This window comes from Anas platyrhynchos, chromosome 1 (genome assembly GCF_047663525.1).
Source record: "Anas platyrhynchos isolate ZD024472 breed Pekin duck chromosome 1, IASCAAS_PekinDuck_T2T, whole genome shotgun sequence".
Lineage (NCBI taxonomy): Eukaryota > Metazoa > Chordata > Aves > Anseriformes > Anatidae > Anas > Anas platyrhynchos.
In genome coordinates, this window is record NC_092587.1 from 198,749,937 (window position 1) to 198,760,283 (window position 10,347).

The window sequence follows — 10,347 nt, forward strand, 5'->3', positions numbered from 1 at the left end:
CTATTGTGTCATATTTCTCTACTGGAAAAGTCAAAATACCTTGTAATTCTGTTCTATCATATCTCACAGCAAGAGTGGGTCTTATAATAGGTTAAAATTAGTATGTAATTTAGTTTAAAATATCCTTGTCTATATGATTTGGAAATTAATAATAATAATAAGCAAAGCAAAATCAATCATATAATAATAATATTTTTAAAAAAAAAAAGTGACTGTAAGTGATTTAAACTGTTGTTAACTCACTGTGGAACAAAAAAATAGCTATACCTGATACTTCACTGGATCCTCCAATTAATAAAAGTGACCCATGTTTGTTTCTTGATAATTCTGAACAAGTTGCTTCAGTTCTCTATTCCTCAGTACACCTCTTTCCAGAATGGAAATAATGACACTGAAATTCTCAAGGTAGAAATTACCTCAACTCAGTTTATCTGTATATAATTCAGACTGGGGTTTGGCCTCTTTATGACGTCTGTACAAATTCATTTTAGCCAGACATCAGTGTCTGAGAGAGTGGAGATGGATCATACTTTGGAGTGTCTATTTCCCTCAGAAAGAACTTAGACAACCAGTTTATAGAGAATGCCTGGCTTTTGGATTGGCAAAGGTGAGTACTTAAATTAAATCCCATCTTTTGAGATTGACTGATGAAAGGTGAAGTAATGAAAGCTGGATAGTGCTACCAAAGCTTTCAAAAAAATGTCAAGAGTATGTAATAGCCAGTGACCCTGTTCCCAAGACTGTCTTACCAGCCGCTACGTTTAGTCTGGAATGAAATTTCTTCTCAATATGTGCTATATAAAATTATGGCAGTTACATTTTTTACTGATTCCTGATGGAAATTAGAAAAAAAAAAAAAAAGTAAAAAGTTCATATTTATTGAAATGAGGAACAATGTGAGATGCATAGCAGTAAATCCAAGGTTGTTCTCATATCTCTTCCTTTTTTTTTTTTTTTCATCAGTATAAAGTGATAAATTATTATTAAAATGTTGTGTAAGATCGTTCTTCAGTGCTGCTCAAAGAAGCAAGATGCCCGTAAGGATTATCAATGGCATTGACAATAACATATAGATTACTGATATAATTTACTATTAAAGATTTTCTTCATGTTCAACCTAAGCTGGTGATCAAAAGATTGCATGATCCTCTAGCTAGCAGACCTTTGTAAAATTGTTCCAATCATTTCTCTAATCATATTTCACAAAATCCTCCTGCTGGATACTTAGATAACTGAGGTTTAATCCCATGAAAAAATGAACAAAACAAAGAGTCACAAAAACTCACATCATGCTCTAAAAGTGATGATTGCACTTTGTTTTCTCTGTGCTTGAGCGTTCTCTGCCTTCCCTTGGAGCCCTATCAAAATCCAAATCCATGGAGCAAGGCATTTTGTTCCTGTTAAAGGGGGCTGTTTTTCTCCTGCTATATGCAGTCAGAATTTTTAACTGCAAACAGCCACATCAAAATATTTCCAGAAAAAAAACAAAAAAAAAAAAAAAAAAAAAAAAAAAACACAAAGCACTATGCTCATTGGTTGGATTTGCACTTAAAATGCTTTAAAATGATTTTTTTTTCTTTCTATTTTGCTTGTTTGTTTTCTTTCTGTCTGTCTTTGTTTATTTTTGCTGCTCTGGCAGAAAAAGACCATTTCCAAACTCACTGAGAGAATGACTACCAAAAGACCCATCCCCAAATGGTACTTTTGGATCTCTTGGTGCCAAAGGCAGTTTTGATTAAACTTGTCTTCTTTTCTTCTTTTCTATTTAAAGTATAAGTGTAAGCTGACAGTAAATTACACAGACAGGTACTGTGCACAGATAGATCCTTTCAGAGAAGAAAACACTCTCCTGCAAATATACATATATATTACTCACTAGACATGAAGGTTTTTCTCATTTGATTGAGACTGTATTTCCCATTCTAAAAACATGAAGTAATAATAATAATAGTAATAATAGTAATAATAGTAATAGTAATAGTAATAGTAATAGTAATAGTAATAATAATAATAATAATAATAATAATAATAATAATAATAATAATAATAAAAGATGAGAAAGTAGAGTCACATGAAACAAAGACTGTAACTCCAGCTGCTATTTGTAGAACAAAGGAAAACTTAATCTAATTGCTGAGACTCTGTAGGTGGGAGGATGCTTTGACTTTAGCCTGTATCAAATATGCAGTAAAATAAGTAAGAGGTAGTTCACTTTAACAGTGTAGATACAGAGTTTAGGCACTACATTTACATGATTTGGTGTCTGTAGACCTTCTTGATCAAAGTGAAGAATCTTTCTTTAATAGTACCACTGTCAGTGTGTCTGGAATAATGTGGTTTCTCTTTTCTTGTGGTTGAATGTTGATGGAAATCCTCAGACTCGGAGCAAAGATGTGTCTGTACAGCCTGGATTTGGGCACCTTGCTCCTCCTGAATAATATTAACCCCCTCTGGTCCTCTCATCCATGATTCCCTCTGAATCCCTAAATGGCTGCTCTGAAAACACAGACAAAGTAGTACATGACATAGATTATCCCTGTTAGGGACCAGGTATAGAACAAATCAGATGCAAGTCAACATTCATCATGAGCTTTCTTTGATCTAAAGGATTTAAATTCTAGTATACTGCAAATGTAGACTTGCATACTCTTCCTTGTTTTAGGGAAATGTTCTGGAGAACTTGGTGGTGTTTTTCTTCTCTTACTCTGCCCCCTTCTAAGATCTTTTCTTCCTGTGGGAAAGGATAAAACTTTGGTTAAAACATATTTTTCAAACCAGCATGTTATTCCAAGCAATCATTTGTGTACGTAATTAATGCCTAAGTAAACTCTACAGCAATCACTGTAGATTATTGAACTGAGAATGAATCAGATATGCTGACTTTCTCTCTCAAGATTTTTGAAACCACTCACTGAACTGTGCCAACAGATGTTTTAATTTCCAGAGTGATGAAAGCGAGAAGGACATATGCTGGACATGTATTAGTTGAATGTATCTTCATTACAGAAACCTGCCAAGTGTCAGTTTTGGAGTATATGATCAAAGTGATGAGCTCGTCTGAACCATTTTTGTGATTTTAACCGTCCTTTTTGCAGTAGGTATTTCAAAAAATAAATAAATAAAATAATAATAATAAAGTACTGTGGACAAAAATACAGTGGACATAGCTGATGAGCCAAAATTAACCATAATCAATATCTACAACACTGCTTGTATGATATGCTGTATAATATCATGATACTGTGTTTTTAAAACTAACATGATTTCTGTAAATAGAACTCTTTACACAGGAGTTGCAATTGAGTATTACTTTAAAAAATAACTGAGGTTACTGATCATAGAGAAAAGGAAGCTAAGGGGAGATCATATTGCCCTCTACAACTACCTCAAAGGAGGCTGTAGTGGGGTAGGGGTTGGTCTTTTTCCCCAAAGCAGCAAGCAATAAGACAAGAGGAAATGGCCTCAGGTTGAGTCAGGGGAGGTTTATGTTCAATATTAGGAAACATTTCTTCACTGAAAGGGTTGTGAAGCATTGGAATAGGCTGCCAAGGGAAGACATTGAGTCACCATCCCCCCGGAGGTATTTGAAAGACATGTAGATGTAAAGCTTAGTAACATGGTTTAATGGCAGACTTGGCAGTGCTAGGTTCAAGGTTGGACTTGATGATCTTCAAGATCTTTTCCAACCTAAATGATTCTTTGATTTGATGATCCTATAGACTTTCTAATGCTTCCTCCATATTATGCCTTGTTTTGGTCTGGATAGTTCTTTCCCTATTTCATGGAGATCTTTGCCTTTTCTCTTTTAACAGTTTGGTTGATTTGTTAGTAATTTGTTAGGAGTCAATAAGACACATACCACTAAAGAGATGTGCCTTTGCTGTGATTTCTAATCCTTTTTAAAATTCAGAACCCTTCAGTTAGACTGTTGATCTTTCATGTTTCCTTTCTCCCAAAGTGTCTGTGTTAGTCTTGCTGAAGTCTGGGTCTTCTGTCTCTTGGTCTATGTTCTACTTGTTTGAGAAAGTTGAAAATCTATTTTCAGACAGTAATACTATCAGCAGTGTTGTCTATACAAATGCTTGAATTTTATGCTTCTTCATCTGTTGTGTATCCCATAGAACTTGGATGGCTGTTCTTGCCTGGTGTATTTATTTGATGTCACCTCCAGTGCACAGTAGCTCCAACTCTCCTTGGCAGCAACAAACTGTCCATCTAGTGAAGCAGGCAACCACAGCACTACTGTTTTCTAATTCAAGAGGTGTCAACAATGTCTCTTCGTTCCTGTCTATGTTGCCACTGGTATCAGTCTCTTTACTATCAGTGCCATATTTACGTTGTTTTGTGAGTACCCAGAACAGGACAACTTGTGCTCATGTTCCCATGCAGCATTCTACTGTTTGAATTGAGAGTTACATTCTGTGACTCACTATTACATTAGGAGGGCTGGGATATGCTTGTCCTTGATGTGTGTACTTCGTTTTCCTGACTCCATTCATTTATTTTCTCATATTAATAACACTACCAACAAAAAATCCCAGCACGTGGGACTTAATCTGGATGAGAGAGTTTGTTGGCTAATGTTAACCATCAATGAAGATGAGAACTAAAGGCTTACACACACAGTTATTTCAGTTAAAAGGGTTTTCAGAGAAATAGGAATCTTATGTCAATCAGTTTCCCATATGATTTTTATACTGAGTAAACCTTGTGGAACTTCTTTAGCCATTCATTACAAACACTGGTTTCTTTCATATTGTATGTTAAATGTCTTTCAAGCAATGCAACTAACCTGGCCAATATTACATTGTTACCATGCTCAGTGCTAAATCTAATAAGTGTATTAGTGTGACCTGATGACTATGCAAAGCTGGGAGGAGTGGCTAATACCCCAGAGGGCTGTGCTGCCATTCAGAGGGACCTCAACATATGGGTTGGGCCATAAGGAACATCATAAAGTCCAACAAGGGCAATTGCAGGGTCCTGCACCTAGAGAGAAATAATCCCAAGCACCAGTACAGGCTGGGGGCTGACCTGCTGGAGAACAGCTCTGCAGAGAAGGACCTGGGAGTCCTGGTGGACAGCAGGATGACCATGAGTCAGAAATGTGCCCTTGTGGCCAACGGGATACTGGGCTGCATTCAGAAGAGTGTTACCAGCAGGCCAAGGGAGATGATCCTCCCCTTCTACTCAGCCCTGTTGAGGCCACACCTGGAATATGGTGTTCAGTTCCGGGCTCCCCAGTACAAAAGAAACATAGAACTACTGGAGTGAGTCCAGAGCAGGGCTAAGAAGGTGATTAGAGGACTGAAGTACCTGTTGTAGGAGGACAGGCTGAGAGATCTGAGCCTGTTTAGCCTAGAAAAGAGAAGACTGAGGGGAGTCCTCATCCATGTGTATAAGTATGTGACAGGAGAATCTCAAGAAGATGGAGCCAGTCTCTTGTTGGTTATGTCCAGCAACAGGATGAGAGGCAGCGGGCACAAATTGAAGCACAGGAGGTTCCAGCTGAATATGAGGGGGCACTTTATTATGAGAGTGACAGAGCACTGGGACCGGTTGTCCAGAGAGGTGGTGGAGTCTCCTTCTCTGGAGATATTCAAAACCTGCCTGGATGCCATCCTGCTCAACATGCTCTAGCTGATCCTGCTTGGCTATTCTGTGGTTGGACTAGATGATCTTCAGAGGTCCCCTCCAACCTCAGCCATTCTGTGATTCTGTGACTTCTTTGCTTCCTTCAAGCTTCCCTCCAGGTTAAAAGCGTTACATATGTTAGTGGGCTCACAGACAGTTTGTGGAGATTTAACTTTTTTTGACCTCTAAATTTTGACTTTTAAGCACACTTTCTATTAAAATATTGGCCATGTGCACTATGACTTGGCTCTTCTCTCACACCAAGATTTTATTTACACTGAAAGTTTACTGAGCTAGGGAACTTAGTTGAAGGTTAGTTTTGCACTTGCTAGCATTCATTTCAGCTCCTATGAACTCCAAGCAATGATGTTTATTGCTTCTTCCCCTTATTTCTTTTATGAACAGCTTCAAGCTACATGTGTTGTATATGCCCTTTACTTGGCCACATTTTCTCCAATCTAAAATTGACTATAGTTATTTTTGTGGTTTGATATTATGTCTAGCTGCACCATCTATCAGAGTACAAATTGTTATTAATGTAAAAACAAAACATAAAATGCAGCATTCTTCAATGTCCTATATGTCCTCCTAGTGAGGACTTTGGGATCTGTAGGGCTTGCTGGAAGTGCTCTCCTCTTCCTGGATAGTGCAGAAAGCAAAATTTTTTCCTTCCTCCCTTTCTCTCTTCCTCCCTTTCTCCCTTCCTTCCTCCCTTCCTTCCTCCCTTTCTTCCTTCCTCCTTTCCTTCCTCCCTCCTTGTCATTGTGTGTGGAATTACAACATTTGTCAGTCACCTTCATTGGTTCCTCCAGCATGTTATGTAATATTTTTGTGACAGCATAGTCTCATTCACTCCTTATTCTTCTCTAATGGAATAATTAATAATAATAATAATAATAATAATAATAATAATAATAATAATAATAATAATAATAATACTTCCTGATTTCTCTAACTTTCTATTTTCTTAATCCATTTCCAGTTGTTCTCTTTTCCCTTTAGATCAAAGCCCCATCCAAGATGGTCTTGAACACCTCCAGGGATGGGGCATCCACAGCTTCACTGGGCAAACCTGTGCCAGTGCCTCACCATTCCCCAGCCTGTATATGGGCTTGGGATTTTTTTTCCTTAGCCAGATCCAGGACTTCACACTTGGCCTTGTTGAACCTCATGAGGTTCGCACAGGCCCATCTCTCAGGCCTGTCCAGGTCCCTCTGGATGGCATCCCTTCCCTCCAGTGTGGAGACCACACCACACAGCTTGGTGTCCTGGGCAACCTTGTTGAGGGTGCACTCAATCCCACTGTTCATGTTATTGACAAAGATGATAAACAGCTCTGGTCCCAACACTGACCCCTGAGGAACACTACTTATTACTGTTCTCCACCTGGCCGTTGAGCCACTGACTGCAACTCTTTGAGTGCAACCATCCAGCCAATTCCTTACACACTCAGAGGTCCATCCATCAAATCAACGTCTCTCAAATTTAGAAAGAAGGATATAATGGGGGGACAGTGTCAAATGCTTTGCACGTGTCCAAGTAGATGACATCAGATTTTCTTTTTTCTATCCACGAATGCTGTAACCCCATTGTAGAGAGACATAAATTCTTCCAAAATTCTGGAGAGATTGCTGCATCTTGCCTTTTCTAATCCAATGCTTTTACACAGCACTACTTCTTTTTGTATCAGACTTTGTTATGAACTAGTGACTGGAATCTCCATTACAGATGAAAAAATTCTCATTTGAGAACAAAGCAGGATTAGAATCCAGCTCTTCAGAGATAGTTTGGTTCAACTCAGTTATGACCTGTATCTAAACATGTCATAAGGTACTGCCATCCGCCCACTTATCTCATCTTAAGACTCTACTAAAGATACCTGTTACAAATGAAAATTAAATATTCTTAGGAATAGTTTGGAAATCTAATTCAGTTAAAAATAGTCAGCAAGCTAGGCATAATATATTTTCTACTGAATTGTAATATTTTATGCTTAATAAATTTTAATTGTAAAAAGAAAAAATGATGGTTTCCCATCTTTTATTAACATTTAAATAGCCTACTCTTTTAAAATGAATGCATTTTTAAGGATACAGCATATAACAATATGTAACTAGATACCAGCACAGCAGAAAAAAAAATTGAAGTACTTTGAGTTGAGCATAGATAGTAACAAAGTGGACTGCTCTTGGCATAATTACCTGACACTCATATGGAGTGGCTGTAGAACAGGCCACTGAGAAAAGCTGAGCAAAATAAGGTGCAGTAGTTTAGTGTTGTCAAAAAAAAACAAAGATTTTTTTTCTGTTTTTTTTTTTTTTTTAAAAGTCTGGCTAATAAATACAATTACAATTACGATTAAATTTGATTAAATTACAATTGCATTTAATCTCATGTCTTTAATTAACGATATAAATTAGTTTAAAGGTCAACACTGATGGCAATGACTTCACAGCAGTATTCTTCAAGATAAACAAAGAAATAAGAAAAGTAAATCCATGCAGAAGTGTTAGTCCAGGTAACTTCAAAGCAATCTCACCCTTCAGTACTGAATGTCTCCCTGATTTAGGCCATTTAAAACTGTTAGGGTTACCAGTAACTGAGACAATGTATCTCACACTAAAGTTGTCAGACACTCCCTTTGCTGCAGATAGTGAAAAATATTGACAAGAGATTACAAAAGGTACTATGAATCCAACAGTGTCTTGAGTTTTATACAAAAAAAAAAAAAAGGGGGGGGGGGAGGGGGGGGACAGTGAAACTTCTAGGGTAAACACAATTGTTTACAAGAATCCATAGAAAAATAGAACCGAATGTCCATTAAATATTTAGGCTAAATGTGAAATATGTAAAATTGATGTTTGTATGGATGTTTAGTGTAGCCAGTGAGTACATGCTCTCAAAAATAATTATGAGGAAGGAGATCTTTTTGGACAAGCAAACTGAAATATATATATATAATTGAAAAACTATGATTACTTTAAAAAAAAAAAAAGTTAATCACTAGTAATCACAATACCATAATAAGATTGCCTGCTACAAGGGGGCTGTATTTACTGTATACACTGTATATGCAGCACTATATGCTACCACCCACATAACACTGTTGTGAAAAGTATCTGTTGTAGGACAGTTAAAGTCTGATATACTGAAAAGATCATTTGTTAGTTTTTATATGGAATACAGATTTCTGCATTAGATGGGAATACATTAGGTGTTATAGCTTTTTTCATCATTATGTATTAATATATTCTAGTTTTGGCTAGTCTAGAATAATATATTCTACATCTGACATATCCTTATTGTAATGGAGAAATTTTCCATAATGCTGACCTATTATAAAAGAAACTAGATGCCATCTTATGCATTTATGTAATGTTTAAATTGATTTATTCAAACTGGTAAGAAACCTTTATTTAGTTCCTCTAAAAAATGAACTATTAAGTGTTATATTGACAAAAACTTATACTCTTTTGGGCTAATGTATTCTGCTCAGTCCATGGAGTAAGAAAATTTTCATAATATTTATTTGCAGATAAATTAATCTAACTGCAGTGAAGGTTCTTATTCCTCTACCAGAGCTGAAGTCTTCTCTTAATCATGCTGCAATGGGTGTAATTGTGCTGCACTATGAATAGCATAGGAGATCATGCTTATGATCAGGCCCTGAATTTATCAAGACCATTGAGGGCAGAGGAGAAAAGGGGTGGCAACATGCAGTAAAATATGCAGGTAAGGATCCAAACAGAGAGAGTATCTCTGTTGATGACAGCTGTCTAATGCCTCTCTGTCAACAAAGAAGCATCAACAGGATGCTACTTCGATGAGCAACATCTGTGCTGTAGATGCTGTTAGTCAGCCCAGCAAATAGATATTTTCCTGCTTCTACTTTGTTTCCATGCACTGCAGTAGAGTAGGCAGAAGTAAAACTGGAGACATTATTCCCCATATTGTCAGTCTTGGATGGAAAATGGTTCCTTTATAGAATTAGAAGTTTATAGAATTAGAAGTCAAAGTCAGTGGTTAGGATTAAGACTTCACAGCCTGGTAGTTTCTCTTTTTCTCCCAATTTTCTCTTCTTATGAGTACAGCATGGTGGTATTCCAGGGCATTAATGATATAGACATGATTAAAACATTTTTTATGTAAGCAACACAAAGCTCAGCTGGCTATCTGTCAGTAGTGTTGGATCCAGGGGTCCCAGCTTTTGGATTTGGATGAGATGGGCTGTAGCCTAAGCAAGTCTGCAGGCAGTACAAAATGGGGAGGAATGGTTGATGCTGTCATTCAGAGAGACCTTGAGAGACTGGAGGAATGGGCCAAGAGGAACCTCATGAAGTTCAAGAAAAGGAAAGTTGCGTTGTCATTGGTAACAAATTACCCCAGGCACCAGGACAAGCTGGGGCTGACATCTGGAAGGTACCTTTGCAGAGAAAGAAAGGGGGTCCTGGTGGATCCCAAGTTGAACATGAACAAGCAGTGGACCCTTGCAGCAGAGATCGTCACTTTCTGGGCTGCAATAGGCTGAATGTCACCAACAGGAAGTGATCCATCCCCTCTGCACAGCACTGGTGAGACACAAATGCAGTGTTATATCTAGAGCTGGACTCCCCATGGTCATACTGCAATGAATCTAACAAAATGACATGAAAATATGTGAGGAGGGTCTTACATATTAGGAGAGGCTGAGAGAGTTATGTCTGATCAGCTTGG